This window comes from Saccopteryx bilineata, chromosome 2 (genome assembly GCF_036850765.1).
Source record: "Saccopteryx bilineata isolate mSacBil1 chromosome 2, mSacBil1_pri_phased_curated, whole genome shotgun sequence".
Classification (NCBI taxonomy): Eukaryota; Metazoa; Chordata; class Mammalia; order Chiroptera; family Emballonuridae; genus Saccopteryx; species Saccopteryx bilineata.
This window is the reverse complement of record NC_089491.1, coordinates 117,358,748-117,380,933: the sequence shown is the minus strand read 5'-3', so window position 1 is coordinate 117,380,933 and position 22,186 is coordinate 117,358,748. Positions and strand designations below refer to the sequence as shown.

At 40.0% G+C, this 22,186-nt stretch overlaps 1 non-coding gene and 1 pseudogene across 1 annotated transcript; both read left to right on the top strand.

Moving 5' to 3' along the window:
- The first annotated feature begins 5,951 nt into the window (after positions 1-5,951).
- Positions 5,952-6,471, top strand: LOC136322927 (heat shock factor-binding protein 1 pseudogene; annotated as a pseudogene).
- A 15,241-nt stretch (positions 6,472-21,712) lies between these two features.
- Positions 21,713-21,788, top strand: TRNAG-GCC (transfer RNA glycine (anticodon GCC)). The gene has a single exon. It is a non-coding gene; the product is annotated as a tRNA-Gly (tRNA).
- The last annotated feature ends 398 nt before the right edge of the window (positions 21,789-22,186 follow it).

The following is a 22,186-nucleotide window of genomic DNA, read 5'->3' as shown; positions in this document are numbered from 1 at the left end:
CCTGTGGTATGAAAGACACTGGGGAAGAAAAGAAGGGTACCCTGGCCGCCAGCCTTTGAGGGAAGGCAAGGCTTACAAAGAGGGGGCAGAGGAGGACCTTCAGCGCCTGAGGCTTCCTGGAAGGAGCTCATAGGTCAGTGAGGTGCAAAAAGCATGGGCAGCTGCTGGGTTGAGGAAAGGGACAGTTTTTCCCAGAAAGAATAACTGTTTGCTGGGTCAGAAAGAGACCTGAGTTTCCCTCAGAGGGTAAGTGCTCAGGGACAGGGGTGAGGCTGACCGCCACTCCCCAGAACCACACCGCTCCATGGAGATCAGCAAGTCACCAAGGCCCCTAGCGACAGAGCGAGCAAACTGGAGGCAGGTCAGGGACACCTGGCCACTGTCGACATGTGACAGGGCAAGGGGGCAGTGAGTGAGGAGCAGACCCACTGCCTCTCCAGTGCCAGCTCCTCAAGCTGAAGCCGACCTCGTGCTGGATTTTTCTACTCGTTTTCTACCAGCGCCGTGGGGGTTTCGTCTCCCTGCTGCCACCAAGCACCTCCTGTCGCAAACCAGCCAATCCAAGAAACTTCTCTTGGACCTCCCGAGGAGACTTCAGACAGGTGGACACTTCCCAAGAAAACTTGACCAAGTCTTTAGGGGAAACAGAAGAAATAATGACAGAAAAACTTTAATGATGAGTAGATGAAAGTGTTTTCCGAAAGTAAAGTGTCTGGATCCATGAATCTCAGAGAAAGCAGTGAAGAGCTGGACCTGTTCTGACCTCATGGCCCTCTGGTGCCGGCGCCTGAGGAATCTGGCTCTACCTCACCACCATCCCGCTCTCAGGTCTTTAAAGAATTCCCGATTTGGTTCTCAGAACCTGTGACCATTTCCCTTTTCACACAGCCTGGACCTTGCAGAGGAAAAGCCTTCAGCTCCCAGTTTCACTGCACCACCTATCAGCAGATCCCAAGGCAGTGCAGATTGACACCACAGTAGCCAATGAGCAATGGAGCCCAGCTGCTTAGCCTGCCCACCCCTAAAGGGTAGGGTCTATGGTGGAACTTTCTGCAAAGCCAGAATGGCCCTCCATAATCCCAAAGTACCATACTAAACATCAACCTGTACTCTCTTACCAAGTCCACCTTTGCCAGTTCTTCCAGAACAGTTTTTCGGAGGGTTGACTATCAGATGAAGTTCAGCTTGTGTTTGGGGATAATGTTATCTAAAAAGAATGCATTTTTAAATTTTTATTTATATATTCATTTTAAAGAGGCAGAAAAGGAGAGAGGGAGGAGAGCCAGTGAGAAGTATCAACTCATAGTTGTTTCGCTTTAGTTGTTCATCAATTGTTTCTCCTAATTGATTGCTTCTCCTATGTACCTTAATGGGAGGGGCTATGTGCTCCAGCTGAGCCAATGACCCTTTGCTCAAGCCAGCAACCGTGGGCTACAAACCAGCAACCTTGGGCTTCAAACCAGTGACCTTTGTACTTAAGCCAGCGACCTCAGGGTTTCAAACCAGAGACCTCAGCGTTCCAGGTCGATGCTGTAGTCACTGCACCACCACCAGTCAGGCAAGAATGCATTTTTTAATACTGGAAGATGATCTAAGACTGATAAAGATCTCAGCAAAGTTTTATTTCTCTTTTAAAACTTTTTTTATTTACTGATTTAAGAGAGAACATCAATCAATTTGTTGTTCCACTTATTTATGCATTCATTGGTTGATCTTCATATATGCCCTGACTGGGATCAAACCTGCAATCTTGTCATATTGTGAGGACACTAACCAACTGAGCTAGCCGCTGGGGCACCAAACTTTTATTTCTTATCTCTTATCAACCCTGGAGCTCTCATCATGGTAGAGAACAGCAAATAATTCTATTCTGCTAACTTGGGTGCTCTGTCACATCTAGGGCCTTGATGTCATAACCAAAGCATAAGCATAAAGAATTATAGAAGGGAACTCTCAAGAGAAAGATGCTAGATAAATTCAGGTTGTTAGTGATTATTTGCTTAATTATTCCAGGCCAGTGATTTTTGACCTTTTTCATCTCATGTCACACGTAAACTAGTAACTAAAATTCTGCAGCACAAAAAAATAGATATAATTTTGATTCACTTACATCAGATGGCTATTGTTGTGTTTGGCTGTTGTCTTTTTTTTTTATGTGACAAATTAAGGGAAAAGAGGTTAGTGCCCCTGACTAAATAGTCAGGTATTGTATGTTTTAAGAACTCTTGTGGCACACTGGTTGAAAAGTGCTGCTCCAGATATTTGCTAGATTGGTGGCAATCTAGCATTACCACCACCGTTGGTGGCATTGCTGCATTGGTGACAGGATTGCCTAGGTTCTATTGCCAAGGTTATCACTCACCTGGTCATTGCTGTGAAAGTCTCTCCACACTGTAAAATTCAGACAGGCTTCTGTTTGAATTCTTGCATTTACCAGCTGTGTTTGACCTTGAGCTACCCAGCTTTCTCTTTGAGCCTCAGCTTTCTCATCTGGAACATGGATATCATGATTTAAATGATCAAATGAGCTAATGAGGTTAAGTATTAAAAACTCTTGCATTTTCCTAGTCTAAAATAGGAAACTGCTCCTTGACCCAACAACAAAATAATGTTACTTCTCTTCTACTAGGACAATGTTTTCTTTTTTTTTTTTTTTTTCTTTTCATTTTTCTGAAGCTGGAAACAGGGAGAGACAGTCAGACAGACTCCCGCATGCGCCCGACCGGGATCCACCCGGCACGCCCACCAGGGGCGAAGCTCTGCCCACCAGGGGGCGATGCTCTGCCCATCCTGGGCGTCGCCATGTTGCGACCAGAGCCACTCTAGCGCCTGGGGCAGAGGCCACAGAGCCATCCCCAGCGCCCGGGCCGTCTTTGCTCCAATGGAGCCCCGGCCGCGGGAGGGGACGAGAGAGACAGAGAGGAAAGCGCGGCGGAGGGGTGGAGAAGCAAATGGGCGCTTCTCCTGTGTGCCCTGGCCGGGAATCGAACCCGGGTCCTCCGCACGCTAGGCCGACGCTCTACCACTGAGCCAACCGGCCAGGGCAGGACAATGTTTTCAAATTGTGATCCTGCATCAGAATTTCTTGGATGAGTCCTTAAAATGCATATTTGTACACACTTTCCCAGAGTTATACTCTGGTGGTAAAGATTGGAAATGTGCATTTTTAAGAAGTTCATCAGTTGGGTTTTTTTTATGCCCACTAAAGATTGAGAACAACTGTCCTTAAGGAAAATTCTCTAAATTCAGTTTCCTTCTCCATGGAATAGTTGTTGGTCCTTTTAATCTGTGAAGAGTAGTAGGTTTCTAAAACACAGGGTATGCCTTCACACAGAATGGCATGAAGTCAAACAAGATGCTCTTCTAGCCCATGCCCCATCCTGATATATCATAGCAATCTGAAACAAATTTTGTTTCCACCAGTTTTGTTCATTAGAGACTTGTGCTAATTAGGTCAAGGTCACAGTTTTGACATCCTTGTGATAAAATTTTCTTTAGTTTTATTTCAATGCAATTGGCTTAAATATGCCACCAAAGTTTCTTTCTCAATGCAAACCTATCTCCACTGCTGGATAAATGAAAATTCAACCTCTATGCAACAAGTTTCAAGAGCTTTAAGAATGATTCCAGCCTTAGAAATCAAATCTCTATTTCCAAAGAATTATGCACAAAGACACTCATCAAAGCTTTGTTTATAGTCACAGTCAACACTGGTTCTATGCTAGTTGTGTAACCATGCCAAATACATGAACCCAATACAAGCCCTGGCTGACAAAACATATTGAAATCCTTAAAAATTCATATGTTCTTTAATTATAGCTCCCATATTTAATAGTTTATTATAGGAAACAAGGATATATATAAAGGTATATATTTATACACATATACACACATATATATTCAACACAGTGTTGTTTGTAATGTAAGAATGTTGGGTATAATCTTACTATCTTACTATTCTTGCTATTGAGATAAAATATATGACTATACAAATGGAGTATTATATAATCATTTAAAATGATGTTTCAGGTATGGGTCTACTGATACCTGTATTAATATACTCTTTTCATGATAAATCTCTATGAGAAAAAGGCAAGTCAAAAGACATTATTAAATGTACCCATTTGCTTAAGTATGTTTTTGAAAATACACAAAGAGTTGGCATTGATTATCTCTGGAAAAGTGTAATAATTGGTATTATTATAATAATTTTCTTCTTTGTATTTCTGATTTTCTGCAATATGTATTGCTTTAGTAATGATGAATGGGAAAGGAATAAAAGCACAGCATTACAGAAAATAAAAACATCATATTTAATTATTAAAAAAAGCTTTCTTTATAATCTAAAAAATGAAATATTGTGCAGCCATCAAAAAACTTAATTTTCATGAATATATATTAATTTAGAAGAAATGATCAAGATTTATCATTAAATGGTTTAAAAACAGAACACAAAACTATTTTTATAGAATTGTTTTGGTTATTTATTTTTGCATTAGAAGCCAGCCTAAAACATAGTGATTTAAAACAAAAATCATTTATTTTGTCTCACCCAGTCTTGGAAAACAAGAATGTAAGTAGGGATTAGCAGGTGGTTCTTTTGTTCCCTGTGTCATCAGATGGAGTCATTTCCTTAATTGTGTTTAGCTGGTGACTGTGCTGAATTAGAAGGTCCAAGAAGGTTTCATTCACATGTTTGGCACCATGGTGTTCCTCTGAAAAGCTCCTCTCTCTCTCTCTCTCTCTCTTCCTCTTGACATGTGGCTAGCTTAGACTTCCTTACAGCATTATGGTCTCATGACATTCAGACTCCTTGCATAATAGCTGGCTTCCAAGAGAGAGCACTCTAAGCATGCAAAAGCAGGAGCTTCATGTCTGTTGAAGCCAAGCCTTGGATGTTATGCAATGTTACCCCAGCCATAAGCTATGGATCAGAACAAGTCACAGGGCCAACCCAGATTCAGTGGGAGAATGTATAGGTTTGTCTTTCAACAGAAGGAATGGCAAAGAATTTGAACCATATTAAACCCACCACAACAGTGTTATCCCAAATTTTAAAATATGCTATCTACATTTAAAAAAAAAGACCAGAAGATAGAATAATCCCAGTACCAAATCTCAGAAGGGAAATGAGAGTCAAAATAATCTTACAAAAAACCTATGTAAGTTTTGCAGAGCTATTGTCAGCCTCATCTCCAAACCCAGAACAAATAGTAAGTCTAAATACAGTTGCTCGGGAATAAGCAAGATAAGAAATGGCATAAAAATTGTACAAACATACTACAGGATTGGAAGGAAGGAAGGAAGGGAGGAAGGAAGGAAGGAAGGAAGAAAGGAAGGAAGGAAGGAAGGAAGGAAGGAAGGAAGGAAGGGAGGGAGGGAGGGAGGGAGGGAGGGAGGGAGGGAGGGAGGGAGGGAGGGAAGGAGAAAGGAAAATAAAAAAAAAAACAAAGTAAAAGCAAAGAAAGAATCATAGCATGCAAAAGATAGACAAAACACCCAGTTTGGAAGAAAATATCACATCACTCCAGGAAAAGAAGGAAATTCTCTGCAAGTGTTTCACATGAAAAAACAACCTAAAAAGAACATGAAGTCAAATCAAAATAAAAACCCAAAGGTGAGATTATAAAACAATAAACAAATTTTAAAAAGAAGAGAAATATTGTAGAGCTAAAGAAACAAAGATGCAAAGCTAGATAGTTATAGAAGTAATAAATATGTAAGAGACAGACTAATATATTCTTTTTGAGAGTATTTGTTGGCATAAAAGCCCTAAACTAGTGCCAGTGTGTACAGAGGACCAAGATAAGAATTAAAAGCAATTAGAGAGAAAATAATAGATTTGAAGGAGGGTGAAAGACAACTTAACATAAGATTTTTGGTGTCCCTGAGGTAGAGAAGCCAAGAAATGGAGCTGGAAATATTAAAGACATAATACAAGAATTTTGGGGGCGTCTGCTGACAAACGGAAGTGTTGGTGTCGGTCGGAGATATCACCGCCAAACTGGGAACCGGGGAGATGGCCGAGACTGACCCCACGACCGTGCAGGATCTCACCTCGGTGGTGCAGACACTCCTGCAGCAGATGCAAGATAAATTTCAGACCATGTCCGACCAGATCATTGGAAGAATTGATGACATGAGTAGTCGCATTGATGACCTGGAGAAAAACATCGCAGACCTCATGACGCAGGCCGGGGTGGAAGAACTGGAAGGGGAAAACAAGATACCTGCGGCCCAGAAGAGCTAAAGGTTGCTAATTTACACTGAAATCTGGAACACTGTTTTTACAAGCCAAGAGAAGACCGAATGGCTTTTTGCAATTAATTACTATGTAGACATTTTCTACTGTAAAGTGTGCATTCTTCTTATCACATACTAAATAGTTGATTGAGTGATTACCTACCCTCCTACCCCAGTTTCTTGAACATGCTAACTTCACCTCTTGGAGCTTGGTCTATTAAATATTAAACACTAAAACTTTGGCAGTTCCTGCATAAAATTGTCAAATTTAAAAAAATAAAAATAAAAAATAAAAAAATAATACAAGAATTTTCCCTGAAATGCAAGAAGACTCAAATCTGCAGATTGAAAGACCACACTGGTTCCATGAAGGATTGACAGAGAAACTTTAACACCAAGATATATCTCAATTTATGGAAGTTTAACCATTTTTCAGTAATTCCATTTTTCATTCAACCATTTTTCAGTAACCATTTTTCAAATTTTATAATGAAGACATTATAAAATTTGAAATGAATATAACTCAAGTATTAAAAATAGTTAAGCAGTGCTTGACACTTAGTCCGTCCAGATAAAAAATAATCTAGGTATAAAAAACAATTTATCTATAAGAAGAAAATGTCTAGCTGAACTCAGACTTTCAAGAGCAATATTTAATGCCAGGTAGTAATGAAATAATATTTACAAAGTTCTGAGGAAAAGAAAATGACACCTAAAATTATAACCACCAAGAAGTCATTCAACATAAAGGCCAAAGAACAGAATTTTTCTTACCTAAAAGATCTTAGGAAGATAGTATCAGGATTCCTACTTGGGGAGAGGACAACTATTTGAATACAATTTATTTTTTTTTTTTGCATTTTTCTGAAGCTGGAAACGGGGAGAGACAGTCAGACAGACTCCCGCATGCGCCCGACCGGGATCTACCCAGCACGCCCACCAGGGGCCACGCTCTGCCCCTCCAGGGCATCGCTCTGTTGTGACCAGAGCCACTCTAGCGCCTGGGGCAGAGGCCGAGGAGCCACCCCCAGCGCCCGGGCCATCCTTGCTCCAATGGAGCCTTGCTGCGGGAGGGGAAGAGAGAGACAGAGAGGAAGGAGAGGGGGAGAGGTGGAGAAGCAGATGGGCGCTTCTCCTGTGTGCCCTGGCAGGGAATCGAACCCGGACTTCCGCACGCCAGGCCAATGCTCTACTACTGAGCCAACCGGCCAGGGCCTGAGTACAATTTTATATATTAAAGTATGAATCCAAATAAAAATCCAGGAAAGGAGAAACAGCTGAAAAAATACAGGTGGTAAGCACAGAAACCATTAGATACAGAATGAAAACTAGACAGTGGTAGAAATTATGTGTATAGAACAAAGTTTGCATTGTAAACTTTGACAAGTTTTTGATAAGTTTTGACAATGTAAAATTAATATAAATTAATAAAATTAGGGAGTTGTGAGGAGAGAGAGAAGACCTAACTTATTTTTTATAGCATTTTCCCAGTCTGAACTACCTAATTTAAATCAGTAATTAAAAAGTACATATATAGAAATGATTCTAACCTTTTAATGTTTTTCACATTATTTTCATAACCTATTTTCTTAAATATGGCAGGATTTTCTCAAAATAATACCTTGTTCATATATCACATTTTACTAAAATTCACTAATTATTTTACCAGTTTCATTTGTTTCTTTTTCTTCTGTTAAATATGAGTAATAAATATCTAATTTAAACATTTTTGCTTAAAAAGTAGATTATATGGTATGATCCCATTTCTATAAAAGTAACTCTGCTATTATTTCCACCTGTCCTTCTATTTATAAAAATAAGCATAGATATGTTTAGAGTAATGTTTATTTAAGGGTGGATATTTATGAGTGGCGTTTTTTTAACTTTTCTTTTTTTTTTTTTAATAAATTTTTATTAATGGTAATGGGATGACATTAATAAATCAGGGTACATATATTCAAAGAAAACATGTCTAGGTTATTTTGTCATCAAATTATGTTGCAAACCCCTCGCCCAAAGTCAGATTGTCCTCTGTCACCCTATATCTAGTTCTCTGTGCCCCTCCCCCTCCCCCTAACTCTCTCCCTCCCTCCCTCCCATGTCCTCCCTCCCCCCCCACCCTTGGTAACCACCACACTCTTGTCCATGTCTCTTAGTCTCATTTTTATGTTCCACCAATGTATGGAATCATGTAGTTCTTGTTTTTTTCTGATTTGCTTATTTCACTCCTTAGAATGTTATCAAGATCCCACCATTTTGCTGTAAATGATCTGATGTCATCATTTCTTATGGCTGAGTAGTATTCCATAGTGTATATGTGCCACATCTTCTTTATCCAGTCTTCTATTGAAGGGCTTTTTGGTTGTTTCCATGTCTTGGCCACTGTGAACAGTGCTGCAATGAACATGGGGCTACATGTGTCTTCACGTATCAATGTTTCTGAGGTTTTGGGGTATATACCCAGTAGAGGGATTGCTGGGTCATAAGGTAGTTCTATTTGCAGTTTTTTGAGGAACCACCATACTTTCCTCCATAATGGTTGTACTACTTTACAGTCCCACCAACAGTGAATGAGGGTTCCTTTTTCTCCACAGCCTCTCCAACATTTGCTATTACCCGTCTTGTTGATAATAGCTAATCTAACAGGAGTGAGGTGGTATCTCATTGTAGTTTTGATTTGCATTTCTCTAATAACTAATGAAGCTGAGCATCTTTTCATATATCTGTTGGCCATTTGTATCTCTTCCTGGGAGAAGTGTCTGTTCATGTCCTCTTCCCATTTTTTTATTGGATTGTTTGTTTGTTTGTTGTTGAGTTTTATGAGTTCTTTGTAAATTTTGGATATTAGGCCCTTATCTGAGCTGTCGTTTGAAAATATCAGTTCCCATATAGTTGGCTGTCTGTTTATTTTGATATCAGTTTCTCTTGCTGAGCAAAAACTTTTAATTCTGATGTAGTCCCATTCATTTATCTTTGCCTTCACTTCTCTTGCCATTGGAGTCAAGTTCATAAAATGTTCTTTAAAACCCACTTCCATGATTTTAGTACCTATGTCTTCTTCTATGTACTTTATTGTTTCAGGTCTTATATTTAGATCTTTGATCCATTTTGAATTCATTTTAGTACACGGGGACAGGCTGTAGTCGAGTTTCATTCTTTTGCATGTGGCTTTCCAGTTTTCCCAACACCATTTGTTGAAGAGGCTTTCTTTTCTCCATTGTGTGTTGTTGGCCCCTTTATCAAAGATTATTTGACCATATATATGTGGTTTTATTTCTGGGCTTTCTATTCTGTTCCATTGGTCTGAGTGTCTATTTTTCTGCCAATACCATGCTGTTTTGATTGTCGTGGCCCTATAATATAGTTTAAAGTCAGGTATTGTAATGCCCCCAGCTTCATTCTTTTTCCTTAGGATTGTTTTGGCTATTCGGGGTTTTTTATAGTTCCATATAAATCTGATGATTTTTTGCTCCATTTCTTTAAAAAATCTCATAGGGATTTTGATGGGAATTGCATTAAATTTGTATATTGCTTTGGGTAATATGGCCATTTTGATTATATTTATTCTTCCTATCCAAGAACAAGGAATATTTTTCCATCTCATTGTATCTTTTTCGATTTCCCTTAACAATGCTTTGTAATTTTCATTATATAGGTCCTTTACGTTCTTTGTTATGTTTATTCCTAGGTATTTTATTTTTTTTGTTGCAATCGTGAAGGGGATTATTTTTTTGAGTTCGTTTTCTAATATTTCATTGTTGGCATATAGAAAGGCTATGGACTTTTGTATGTTAATTTTGTATCCTGCGACCTTACTGTATTGGTTTATTGTTTCTAATAATCTTTTTGTGGAGTCCTTCGGGTTTTCGATGTATAGGATCATATCATCAGCAAAAAGTGATAGCTTTACTTCTTCTTTTCCGATATGGATGCCTTTTATTTCTTTGTCTTGTCTGATTGCTCTGGCCAGAACTTCTAGCACCACGTTGAATAAGAGTGGAGAGAGTGGACAACCCTGTCTTGTTCCTGATTTAAGGTAGAAAGTCCTCAGTTTTATGCCGTTTAATAGGATGTTGGCTGATGGTTTATCATATATGGCCTTTATCATGTTGAGATATTTTCCTTCTATACCCATTTTGTTGAGAGTCTTAAACATAAAATTGTGTTGTATTTTATCAAAAGCCTTTTCTGCATCTATTGATAAGATCATGTGGTTTTTGTTCTTTGTTTTGTTGATATGGTGTATTACGTTAACCGTTTTGCGTATGTTGAACCATCCTTGAGATTCTGGGATGAATCCCACTTGATCATGATGTATTATTTTTTTAATATGTTGTTGTATTCGGTTTGCCAGTATTTTGTTTAGTATTTTAGCATCTGTATTCATTAGAGATATTGGTCTGTAGTTTTCTTTCTTTGTGCCATCCTTGCTAGGTTTTGGTATGAGGGTTATGTTGGCCTCATAAAATGTGTTTGGAAGTATTGCTTCTTCTTCAATTTTTTGGAAGACTTTGAGTAAGAATAGGAACCAAGTCTTTGAATGTTTGATAGAATTCACTAGTATAACCGTCTGGGCCTGGACTTTTATTTTTGGGGAGGTTTTTAATAGTTTTTTCTATTTCCTCCCTGCTGATTGGTCTGTTTAGGCTTTCTGCTTCTTCATGACTCAGTCTAGGAAGGTTGTATTGTTCTAGGAATTTATCCATTTCTTCTAGATTGTTGTATTTGGTGGCATATAATTTTTCATAGTATTCTACAATAATTCTTTGTATTTCTATGATGTCTGTGGTGATCTCTCCTCTTTCATTTTGGATTTTATTTATTTGAGTCCTGTGTCTTTTTTCCTTGGTGAGTCTTGCCAAGGGTTTGTCAATTTTGTTGATCTTTTCAAAGAACCAGCTCCTTGTTTTATTGATTTTTTCTATAGTTTTTCTGTTCTCTATTTCATTTATTTCTACTCTGATTTTTATTATCTCCTTTCTTCGGCTGGTTTTGGGTTGTCTTTGTTCTTCTTTTTCTAGTTCCTTAAGGTGTGAAGTTAAGTGGTTTACTTGGGCTCTTTCTTGTTTGTTCATATAGGCCTGAAGTGATATGAACTTTCCTCTTATTACTGCTTTTGCTGCATCCCAGAGATTCTGATATGTCGTATTTTCATTTTCATTTGTCTGTATATATCTTTTGATTTCTGCGCTTATTTCTTCTTTGACCCATTCATTTTTTAGAAGTATGTTGTTTAGTTTCCACATTTTTGTGGGTTTTTCCCCCTCTTTTTTGCAGTTGAATTCTAGTTTCAAGGCTTTATGATCAGAAAATATGCTTGGTACAATTTCAATTTTTCTAAATTTGCTGATATTGTCTTTGTGGCCCAACATATGGTCAATTCTTGAGAATGTTCCATGTACACTAGAGAAAAATGTATACTCTGTCGCTTTGGGATGAAGTGTCCTGTAGATGTCTATCATATCCAGGTGTTCTAGTATTTCGTTTAAGGCCACTATATCTTTATTGATTCTCTGTTTGGATGACCGATCTAGAGCCGTCAGCGGTGTATTGAGGTCTCCAAGTATGATTGTATTTTTGTTAGTTTTTCTTTTAAGGTCAATAAGTAGCTGTCTTATATATTTTGGTGCTCCTTGTTTTGGTGCATATATATTAAGGATTGTTATGTCTTCTTGATTCAACTTCCCCTTAATCATTATGAAATGACCATTTTTGTCTCTGAGTACTTTTTCTGTCTTGTAGTCAGCATTATTAGATATGAGTGTTGCTACACCTGCTTTTTTTTTGGGTGTTGTTTGCTTGGAGTATTGTTTTCCAGCCTTTCACTTTGAATTTGTTTTTATCCTTGTTGCTTAGATGTGTTTCTTGTAGGCAGCATATAGTTGGATTTTCTTTTTTAATCCATTCTGCTACTCTGTGTCTTTTTATTGGTAAGTTTAATCCATTTACATTTAGTGTAATTATTGACACTTGTGGGTTCCCTACTGCCATTTTATAAATTGCTTTCTGTTAGTTTTGTATCTAGTTTGATTCTTCTCTTTTGTTTTTCTATCATTTGTTTTTGTTTGTTTGTGTTCCATACTTCTTTCCTCTGTTGCTACCTTTTTTAAGTCAAGTGTTTTTGTGGTGGTTTTTGTAAGGGTGGTTACCATTAAGTAATGAAAAGGGTACCTACCATATTCATTGTAGTACCCTATCTTATAAGTATTTCTGCACTTCATCGTCCTTTGCTACTGTTAATCTCCATCCTCTCCCCCCTTTTTTTCCTTTATTGTCACAGTTTAAGTTTGGTTTTATTATGTTCTTGGTGGAGCTGTTACTTGTGGTGTTGTTTTCTTTTGTTCTTTGAATCTGGTTGGAAAACCCCCCTTAGTATTTCCTGGAGTGGGGGCTTTCTGTTGATAAATTCTCTCATCTTTTCTGTATTTGTGAATGTTTTTATATCTCCTTCATACTTGAAGGATAGCTTTGATGGGTATAGTATTCTTGGCTGAAAGTTCCTCTCTTTCAGGGCTTTAAATATTGGGGTCCACTCTCTTCTAGCTTGTAGAGTTTCTGCTGAGAAATCTGATGATAATCTAATAGGCCTTCCTTTATATGTTGTACTCTTCTTTTCCCTGGCTGCCTTGAGAATTTTTTCTTTGTCATTGGTTTGTGTCATCTTTATTATGATGTGCCTTGGAGTGGGTTTGTTGGGGTTAAGAAAATTTGGTGTTCTGTTTGCTTCTTGAATTTGAGGCTTTAGTTCCTTCCACAGGCTTGGGAAGTTCTCGTCTATTATTTGTTTGAGTATATTCTCCATTCCATTTTCTTTCTCTTCTCCCTCTGATATACCTATTATTCTTATGTTATTCTTTCTGATGGAGTCAGACAATTCCTGTAGGGCTTTCTCATTTTTTATTATTTTTGAGTCTCTTTCTTCTTCTCTCTGTTGTGCCTCAAGTTGTTTGTCTTCTATTTCACTAATCCTATCTTCAATCTGGGCTGTTCTGCTAGCTAAGCTTGTTACCTCGTTTTTCAGCTCGTGAATTGAGTTTTTCATTTCTGTTTGATTTGTTTTTATAGTTTCAATTTCCTTAGTAATATATTCTTTGTGTTCATTGAGTTGTTTTCTGATCTCCCTATATTGCCTTTCTGTGTTTTCTTGTATATCTCTGAGTATTTTTAAAATTTCTATTTTAAATTCTCTGTCATTTAGCTCCAAGGCTTCCAATATGTTAAGTCTTTTCTCCATAGATTTTTCCCCATCTATTTGTGTTACCTCTGTTTCTTTTGTATCCATAATATTCGATTTCCTCTTTCTTATCGGCATCTGAGGGTGGTCTTATTGAGAGCACTAATTAGAATTAATAAAGAGTAAAAAGAAAAAAAAAAGGGGTAAAACACCCCACAAAAAAAACAGTAATAATTTATTATTTCCCCCTTTTTTTCTCTCTTCTCTTTCCCTCCTCTCCCCTCCTCAGGGAAATATCGTGCCTATAATGGAGGGCCTGATTTGGGGTGAAGAGTTCAAGGGGCAAAAAAAAGGGAGTAGGGACCTACTAAATGCAAAAAAAAAATAAAGGAAGAAAATCTTAGACAAGCATAAGATGATTTGCTTGTAAGTGATGGTCAACTAAGAGATATAATGAGAGGGATAAGAGGGAATCAGAAAAAAGGACCAAAAAAGAATAATAAAGAAGAAAAAATAAAAATAATAAGTAAAAATCTGTTGTATTAAGTGGAGCGAAGACTAAATACAATGGAGACCTTGGGTTGGGAGGACCCAAAATGCCACAAAAATAAACAAACAAGAGAAAAAAAAATAAAAACAAAAGCAAAAAAGAGAAATAAAGCCAAAAAAAAGCCTTGAGTCCCAAATTAACTAATTTGTTCGTGATTGAGGATTATATGGGAGGAAAGTAAAATGAGAAAAGAAAAAAAGAATAGAAAGGAAAAAATAAGAAAAAGAGAAAAACGAAGGAAGAAATAAAATAGGAGGAGAAAAAAACAAAATAAAGCAAGACAAAAAAAAAAAAAAAAAAAACAAAAAGAGGAGAGAGTGAGAGTTAAGTGTTTTGGAGTATAACCTTAAAGGAGGGTGAGGATGAAGAAGAAAAATAAAATGCAACACTCATGGGTAGTGTAGTTCAAGAAAGGGGAAGCATAAGATGGGCAGAGAATAGAAGGACCGAGGTGGAGGAAATAAAGGCAAAAAGATAGAAGAAACAAACAACAACAACAACAACAAAAAAAAATTAGTGGATCAAGTTGTAAAGTCTGTGGGTTTTTTTTGATTTTGAGAGGTTAACTTCTTCCTTTTTCTTTTCTCTCCCTCTTCCTAGTCAGTGACTCTGTACCCCAGGCTCTGCCCCTGTGTCACTCTTAGGTAGGGATTTGCAGTTGATGGGATTCTATGGCAGTGTCATATAATTGGCTTTAGTCTTGCTGGAAGTAAAGGCTTGTTGGCGTTTGCAGGGTCCAACGATGAGAGAGTTTGCTTTCCTGGATTCTCTCTCCTAGTCCCCCCTTTCTGAATTAGCAGCCTGGTGATCCAGCTATAAGGCTGCAACGGCTTCTGCCTGGGGAGTAAGAGGCTCAAAGAGCTGGGAAATCCCCACTCTATCCCCACTCAGTGCAAGGCTTTGGGAAAGGCTCTGAGAGTCAGGGCCTCCAGTGTAATCAGGCGGGGGTGGGAGTCAATTGTTGCCAAGGTGACTGTTCAGCGCCTATCATTTAGTTGGACCTCTCAACCCAGGCTTTCCACACTTTGTAGCCTGTTTTTGCAGGGAAGAAGAGGCACTAGTCTCTGCTTACGACTAGTGTAGTATAGACCTTATTATCTGCCAAGTCCTTCTTGTTAGCGTTTATCCCTGAATATGGAGGCTCTATCAATCAGAAGTTGCCCCCGCCCCTTTAGCGAGAGGCACTAAAAAATATCACGCCTCTTGTCTTGGATCACTGAACTGAGAGAGATCTTATCAATTAGAACCGAGGGTGCGCAGATTTCATGGGTTAAGCTAATTTCAGTGATTGGGTCGCAGCTGTGCTTCCGAAGGTATTCTAGGCTGCCTGCGCGCGCCCCTCCCCCAACGCTTGATTGTTAGCTTGAATGGCTGGGTGAGGTGCCCCGCCCACGGAGAGAATCTCCCAAGCCTCTCCCGCTTGCCCCGCCGCTGGCGGCTGGACCGCACCAGGCGCAGGATAATGGAGCCCCCTGGGTGTGCGGGCCAGCAAGGCGCCCTGGGCGCGTGGAATGCCCAAGGCACGCGCGCGAATGGGGCGCTCCGGGCACCGGTGGCCGGCGACCCCCACTCGCAGTGTGCGGGCCGCTGGGAACGTCAGCGGTGCTCAACCGGATCGTGGCGGCCGCTCGCGGTGGCTCGTGGCGGTCGCTCGCGGTGGCGGTTCGCGGCGGCTGCTTGCGGCGGCGGCTCGCGGGGGCTCGCGGCGGCTCGCGGTGGCGGCTCGCAGCGGCCGCTCGCAGCGGCTCGCGGTTCCCAAGTATATGGGCTGACTCACCGCAGGCGCACTCCCTCGCGGCTTGAATGAGCGTCGCTGCTGTGGTAGCTTCCTCCACACCCTCGTCTCTCAGATTCAAGTGATAACAGTCCTTTTGCTTTCAGTTTGTGTGGAACTCCGGAATGCTCCGAGGATAAATTTTTCTGTTTCTAGTTGATAAATTTGTTGTGATTTAGGGGAGAGCTGTCGGACACGCTTCTCACGGCGCCATTTCCGTGACGTCACCTTAACTTTTCTTTTAACTCACTTAAATTCTTTTATGCGTAACTTATTTTCACAAAACAAAAATATTATTCAAGAAAGAAAGTTCAGAAGAAAATGCACTAAGTTATTATCCGGTAATTATTTATGTTTGGAGAAACAAATGTTTTTGACCTTTTCCTTTTTATAGTTTCCAGAGTTCCTCACGTTTCAGATCACAATTTAGCCGTTGTCATCTCCTCGTGGTTATTCATTGACCGCTGTGCTTGGATGGGACCCATTGCTACATCTCATGGTCTGTGTGTTCTACCTCTACTGTAATATTTATCCATTTTAATGTTATATATATGCCGGGGTCCAGCCCCGGGGGGGGATCCAGGGGTCCCACAGGAAGAGACGGCGTCGGCGAAAATCGAGTGAGAGAGCCGAATTCTTTATTCTCTGGTTAGCATTTACTGCCAGGCATCTCTACCAAATGCTGGTCTAGCTTTCTTTTTATGCACACACACTAAGTTACAATCACATGGTATTTTGTTTCACTATGGTTACATGTTTCCAGATAACAGTTAATTCATATCTATAAACTATAAATCAGGTGGTAAGTTATGCAAAGTACAGTTATACAATAGTAATAATAATATTGGTACAAACTTCTAAAAGATTAGTACTAATTAATAACTCTATTTTACTCTTGTTGTGAGTCAAGGGCACAGAAAGAGATAGCAGACGAAATCATCAAGGACTAGCAAAGGACCACCGCTTGCTCAGGCAAATAGCCTTGAGTTCATGTAGTGTCCTAATTCTTTTCTCACAAGACTACAAAAGGCTTGCTATTAAGAAACTGACATAGTATAAAGAGTAATTTTTACTTAAAGATACATAGAGTGCACCTGCAAGATAGCTAGTAGCAACATAATATCAGAAGGCATTAGTTGCTACTGCTGCTATGAATCCCACCACATACCTCTCCTATTCTTAGAAAATACAAAAATCTCATGAGAACATTCCACTGAGAAAAGCCCAGCAACTGCCTTCAGTGACAAAACAAGTCTTTTAACAAAACTTTCTTTACTTGCCAGCTGCACTCCTATCCAAGGCCACGCAACAGGCCACTCCACTCCACTTTACCTAAGATTCTAATGTCTAGTTAAACTTTATTCATTTACTATATTCATACACTAGTTAAGTTCTAACTTTATTCTTTCTAACATGATTAATAAGAAGAAATTCTCCTACAAACTTAACCCTTTATGAGGGATATCATAGCCAGCCTCTTATGTTTATGAGCCCAGTTCAAGGGGCTTACAGGCTTTTCTGTGGAACTTACACCTTCTGTCTCATTTCCAAAGAAATTACTACAAATCTACAGGGAAAGCACAGTACTATTATCCCTGTGCTACAAATAATAGCACACACCCAGAAAAGGGGGGATATAAGGCCAGATTAATTCAAAAGGTCAAAGGGGGGAGTATCATTGTGCCTATCCTTTGTGGTGACTTTGTCACCCCACAGCCATTGGTCTTTACTGCAGTGACTTTGTCACCCCGCAGCCATTGGTCTTCTCTGCTATGACTTTGTCAATCAGCAGTTTTTGATCTTCTTCTGCTGTGACCTTGTCAGCCATCAGTTGTGGGTCTTCTCCTGCTGTGGCCTTGCCAGCCAGCAGTCGTTGATCGGCTCCCGACATATATATAATTGTCTTTCTTCCCTGCTAGACGGTATTTACTTTGAGAGTAAAGGCCATGTCTGTCACCTTTTACGGCTAAAGTATCACACAACAAATCTAGCCAGAAAGTATTTATTAGATAAATATGGGTGCTGAAGTTGGATCACAGAGCAAATGTGACAGCAGCACACAGCACTACTTAGTATTTTCTAAACTGAATCCTCTGGTTTTGCCAAACTTACCAACCATAAGGTACAGGGATATTTTAAAGAGGAAATAACTTTTTTTCTTAAGATTTTATTATTATTTTTTAAGCAATCTTAGGTTCACAGAAAAATTGAGAGGATATTAACATGATTTCTCATATATTTCTTTCCCCTACACATGCATAATCTCTCCTATTATCAATATTCTCTACTGGATTGACACATTGGTTACAATTGATAAACCTACATTGACATATCATAATCACCCAAAGGTATAGTTTACATTAGGATTCACTCTTGGTGTTTTACATTGTACGGGTTTGGACCAATGTATCAGATGACACATATCCATCATTACAGTATCACACATCTAAATATATCCTGGGCCCCACCTAGTCATCCTTCTCCCCCCCACTGCCACCCAATCCCTGGAAACCACAGATTTTTTTTACATAGTTTTGCCTTTTTAGAATAAAAGAGTTGGAAACACCCAGTATTTAGCTCTTTTAGATTGGCATCTTTCACTTTAAGATTCCTTCATGTCTTTTGTGACTTGATAACTCATTTATTTTTAACACTGAATAATATCCCATTGTCTAGATCAGTGATTTTCAACCTTTTTTGAGCCGTGGCACATTTTTTACATTTACAAAATCCTGGGGCACACCACCTACCAAAATGACACAAAATGACACTCTGTTAGAATTTATTTAAAGTTTAAATAAATTACATTTATTAAAAAAAAAGTTAAATAAAAAAGGATAACCCCCTCATATATACAGTCCCATGTAACATCCCTCATATATACAGTCCCACATAACATCCCCTCATATACAGTCCCATGTAACAGCCCCTCATATACAGTCCCATGTAACCTCATATATACAGTCCCATGTAACCCCTCATATATACAGTCCCATGTAACCCCTCATATACACAGTCCCGCTAATAGATCCTGGAGCTTTCATCAAGGTTGTGGGTTCAAATCAATTTGGCAAATACTTTCTCTATATAGAGACTGGACAAAATCAATTTTAGAAAATGTTGCGTACTTGTGTAACATCATAAGTCCTCAGAGCATCTCTACTGTCAGATTGAGAAGTTTGCTTTCTAGGTAAGGATTCTGATAAATACTGGAGTTCTCCCTGAGGTTGTGGGTTCAAATCCCATGGTCAGCTGGGTGCAGGGGCCTTGGTTCTGTCTGTTTTGATGGTGTATATAGAGATTTGAGCTCTTTAAGAAGAGACCCTTCAGGAGGCCATATACAATAGAGATAACTTTGTGATGCATTGTATATCACCCTCTGTGGGGGCCTCTTTTAAAAAGAAAAAGGTCAAATACCTATATACACCATCAGGATAGACATAACCAGCTGAGGCTGAGGCTTCATCTAGCGGTGGCAACATTTTCCTCCAGTCCTGACCAGGATTAGAAATCGGGACCATGGGGAGGAGTAGCTGCTTCAACTACTCGCTGTGGCCACACAATGACAAGTGCGCGGCAGTCTGAGCGGGGACCATCCTGGGTGTGGATGAGAGGCAGCCTACTATTGGTTCATTACTAGTGGTCAAGATGAATCCTAGAAGGTGATTGGTCAGTGAGCGTTCCCTGAGCCTCCACTCTTCCTGTCGCTGATAGCTGGAGGGATTGTGAGGGGAATGTTTATGTTCGGATGGAGGCAGCTGGCGGCGGGCTGGATAAATAACCTCCGCGGGTCGTATCCGGCACGTGGGCCGTAGTTTGGGGACCCATGTTTAATTTCCCCACGGCACACCTGACCATGTCTCACGGCACACTAGTGTGCCACGGCACACTGGTTGAAAAACACTGGTCTAGATATAACACAATTTATTTATCCATTCACCTACTGAAGGACATTTTGGTTGGTTCCAACTTTGGGCAATTATAAATAAAGCTGCCATGAACATCCATGTGCAAGTTTTTGTATGTACATAAGTCTTCCTTTGGATAAATATCAAGGAGCATGAATGCTAAATCGTATGGTAAGAATATGTTTAGTTTTCTAAGAAGCTACCAAACTATCTTTCAAAGTGGCTGTACGCACCATTTTGCATGCCCACCATCCAAGGATGAGAGCAGGGCTCCTGTTGCTCCACAGCCTCACCCACCTTTGGTGCTGTCAGTGTTCTGGACTATGGCCATTCTAAGATAAACTCAGTGGTATCGTCTTTTCATGTGCTTATTTGCCATCTGTGTACCACTTTTGGTCAAGTGGATGGTTATTTTTTATCAATGTGTTTGTTTCTTATTGATGAGTTTTAAGAGTCCTTTGTATATTTTAGACAACAGTCCTTTATCAGATATTTCATTCTCTTTTTTAAATTGACTTCAGAGAGAGAAAGAGAGAGCCAGAGAGAGAGAGAGAGAGAGAGAGAGGAAAGACAGAAACATTGATTTGTTGTTCCACTTATTTATGCATTCCTTTTCTTATATGTGCCCCGACCGGAAATTGAACCAGCAACCTTAGTGTATCAGGACCACGCTCTAACCAACTGAGCTACCTGGCCAGGGTTAACAGATATTTCTTTTGCAATTTTTTTCTCCTAGTCTGTAACTTGTCCTCTCATTGTGTTGACTTTGTCTTTCTTAGAGCAGGAGTTTTTAATTTTAATGAAGTCCAGCTTCTCAATTATTTCTTTCATGGATCAGGCCTTTGGTATTATATATCTGAAAAGTCATCACCATGCTCAAGGTCATGTTATCCTTTAGGAGTTGTATAGTTTTCTAGAGCAAATAATTTTTAAATTTAAAGTGCTGTTTCTGATTTCCAGTTTCCCTGATTGGAGAGGACAGTCACACATAAGCCCTATATAGCCTCCCAAAGCCAACATTCCTATAATTAGAACGAATAAAACAAAAGAAGATTGGCAGTAATGTTTATCTAAAAAAATACTTTTGTGTATTCTGAATAACATCAATTTTATATTGAGTTTCTTTCTTTCTATTTCTTTTTGAAAGTGAGAGGAGGGTATATAGTGAGGCAGACTTTTGCATGCACTCCAACCAAGATCTACCCCTCAACCCGTCTGAGGCTGATGTTTCAGTTGAGCCACTGGCTGCAGGACAGAAAGAGGGAGAAAAGAGGGGAGAAGTTGCAGGAGAAAAGCAAATGCTTGCTTCTCTTGGTTGCTCTGACTGGGAATCCAACCCAGGGTGCCCATAGGCTGGGCTGATGCTCTATCCACTGAGCCAACCAGCCAGAACCTCATTTTAAGTTTCTTAACTAATTAACTTGAAACATTACCCTGTGTCTTTTCCTATTACTATCTCTCCATGCTTTAAAAGTGTTCACACTACTTTCATTTCCTCATTCGTTGTTCTGTCCTCAAACCACAGAATCTAGTCTCCAATTCTACTCTCTTGATATGGCTCTTTGCAAAATTATGAATGAAAAATGGCAAGTTCTGGTCTCATAGCTTATGTCTCCTCTCTGCAGCATGTGATATGGTTAATCACATCCTCTGTTTGGAAATCTTGCTTCCCTGACACCCCATGTTCTCATTTTTCTTTCTCCATTCTGAGCATTAAGGACACACTCTGATCCTTTCACACCACCCTTAGGAATGGAATCTCAAATCTGAGTCAAGAACAAAATGGGTTTCTTCTGAGAAGTACACACAGGGGTCCTGATACTGGGGGCTGGAGCTATTCAGTAGGAGGACAAATAAACTACAGATGGAGGCAACATGGCTAAGTCACACCATGCGCTCTTCTCAGCCACTGAGAACCCTTTCATTTCTTCTCTCTCCACCTCCTTGGAAACCCAGAGGGCATCAGGGCAGGGCTGGGGGGGAGAAGAGATTAGGTCGGGACCCACTGTGCTGCAGCTTTTCAGAAAGGAGCCTTCAATTCTCCCCTTTAAATATCTTATTCAGCCCTGGCTGATTGGCTCAGTGGTAGAGCGTTGGCCTGCCATGCGGAAGTCCCAGGTTCAATTCCCGGCCAGGGCACACAGGAGAGGCGCCCATCTGCTTCTCCAGCCCTCCCCCTCTCCTTCCTCTCTGTCTCTCTCTTCCCCTCCCGCAGACGAGGCTCCATTGGAGCAAAAGATGGCCCAGGTGCTGGGGATGACTCCATGGCCTCTGCCCCAGGCGCTAGAGTGGCTCTGGTCGTGACAGAGCGACGCCCCGGATGGGCAGGGCATCGCCCCCTGGTGCCGGGTGGATCCTGGTCGGGCGCATGCGGGAGTCTGTCTGACTGCCTCCCCGTTTCCAGCTTCAGAAAAATCCAAAATAAATAAATAAATATCTTATTCATTTTCTCCTTTGGAAATCGGAGAAGTGAGACCCGCAAGGATCAAGAGAAGGAGAAAAAAGAGGCCAAGAAGAAGTTGCTTTTGTCTGTCTTT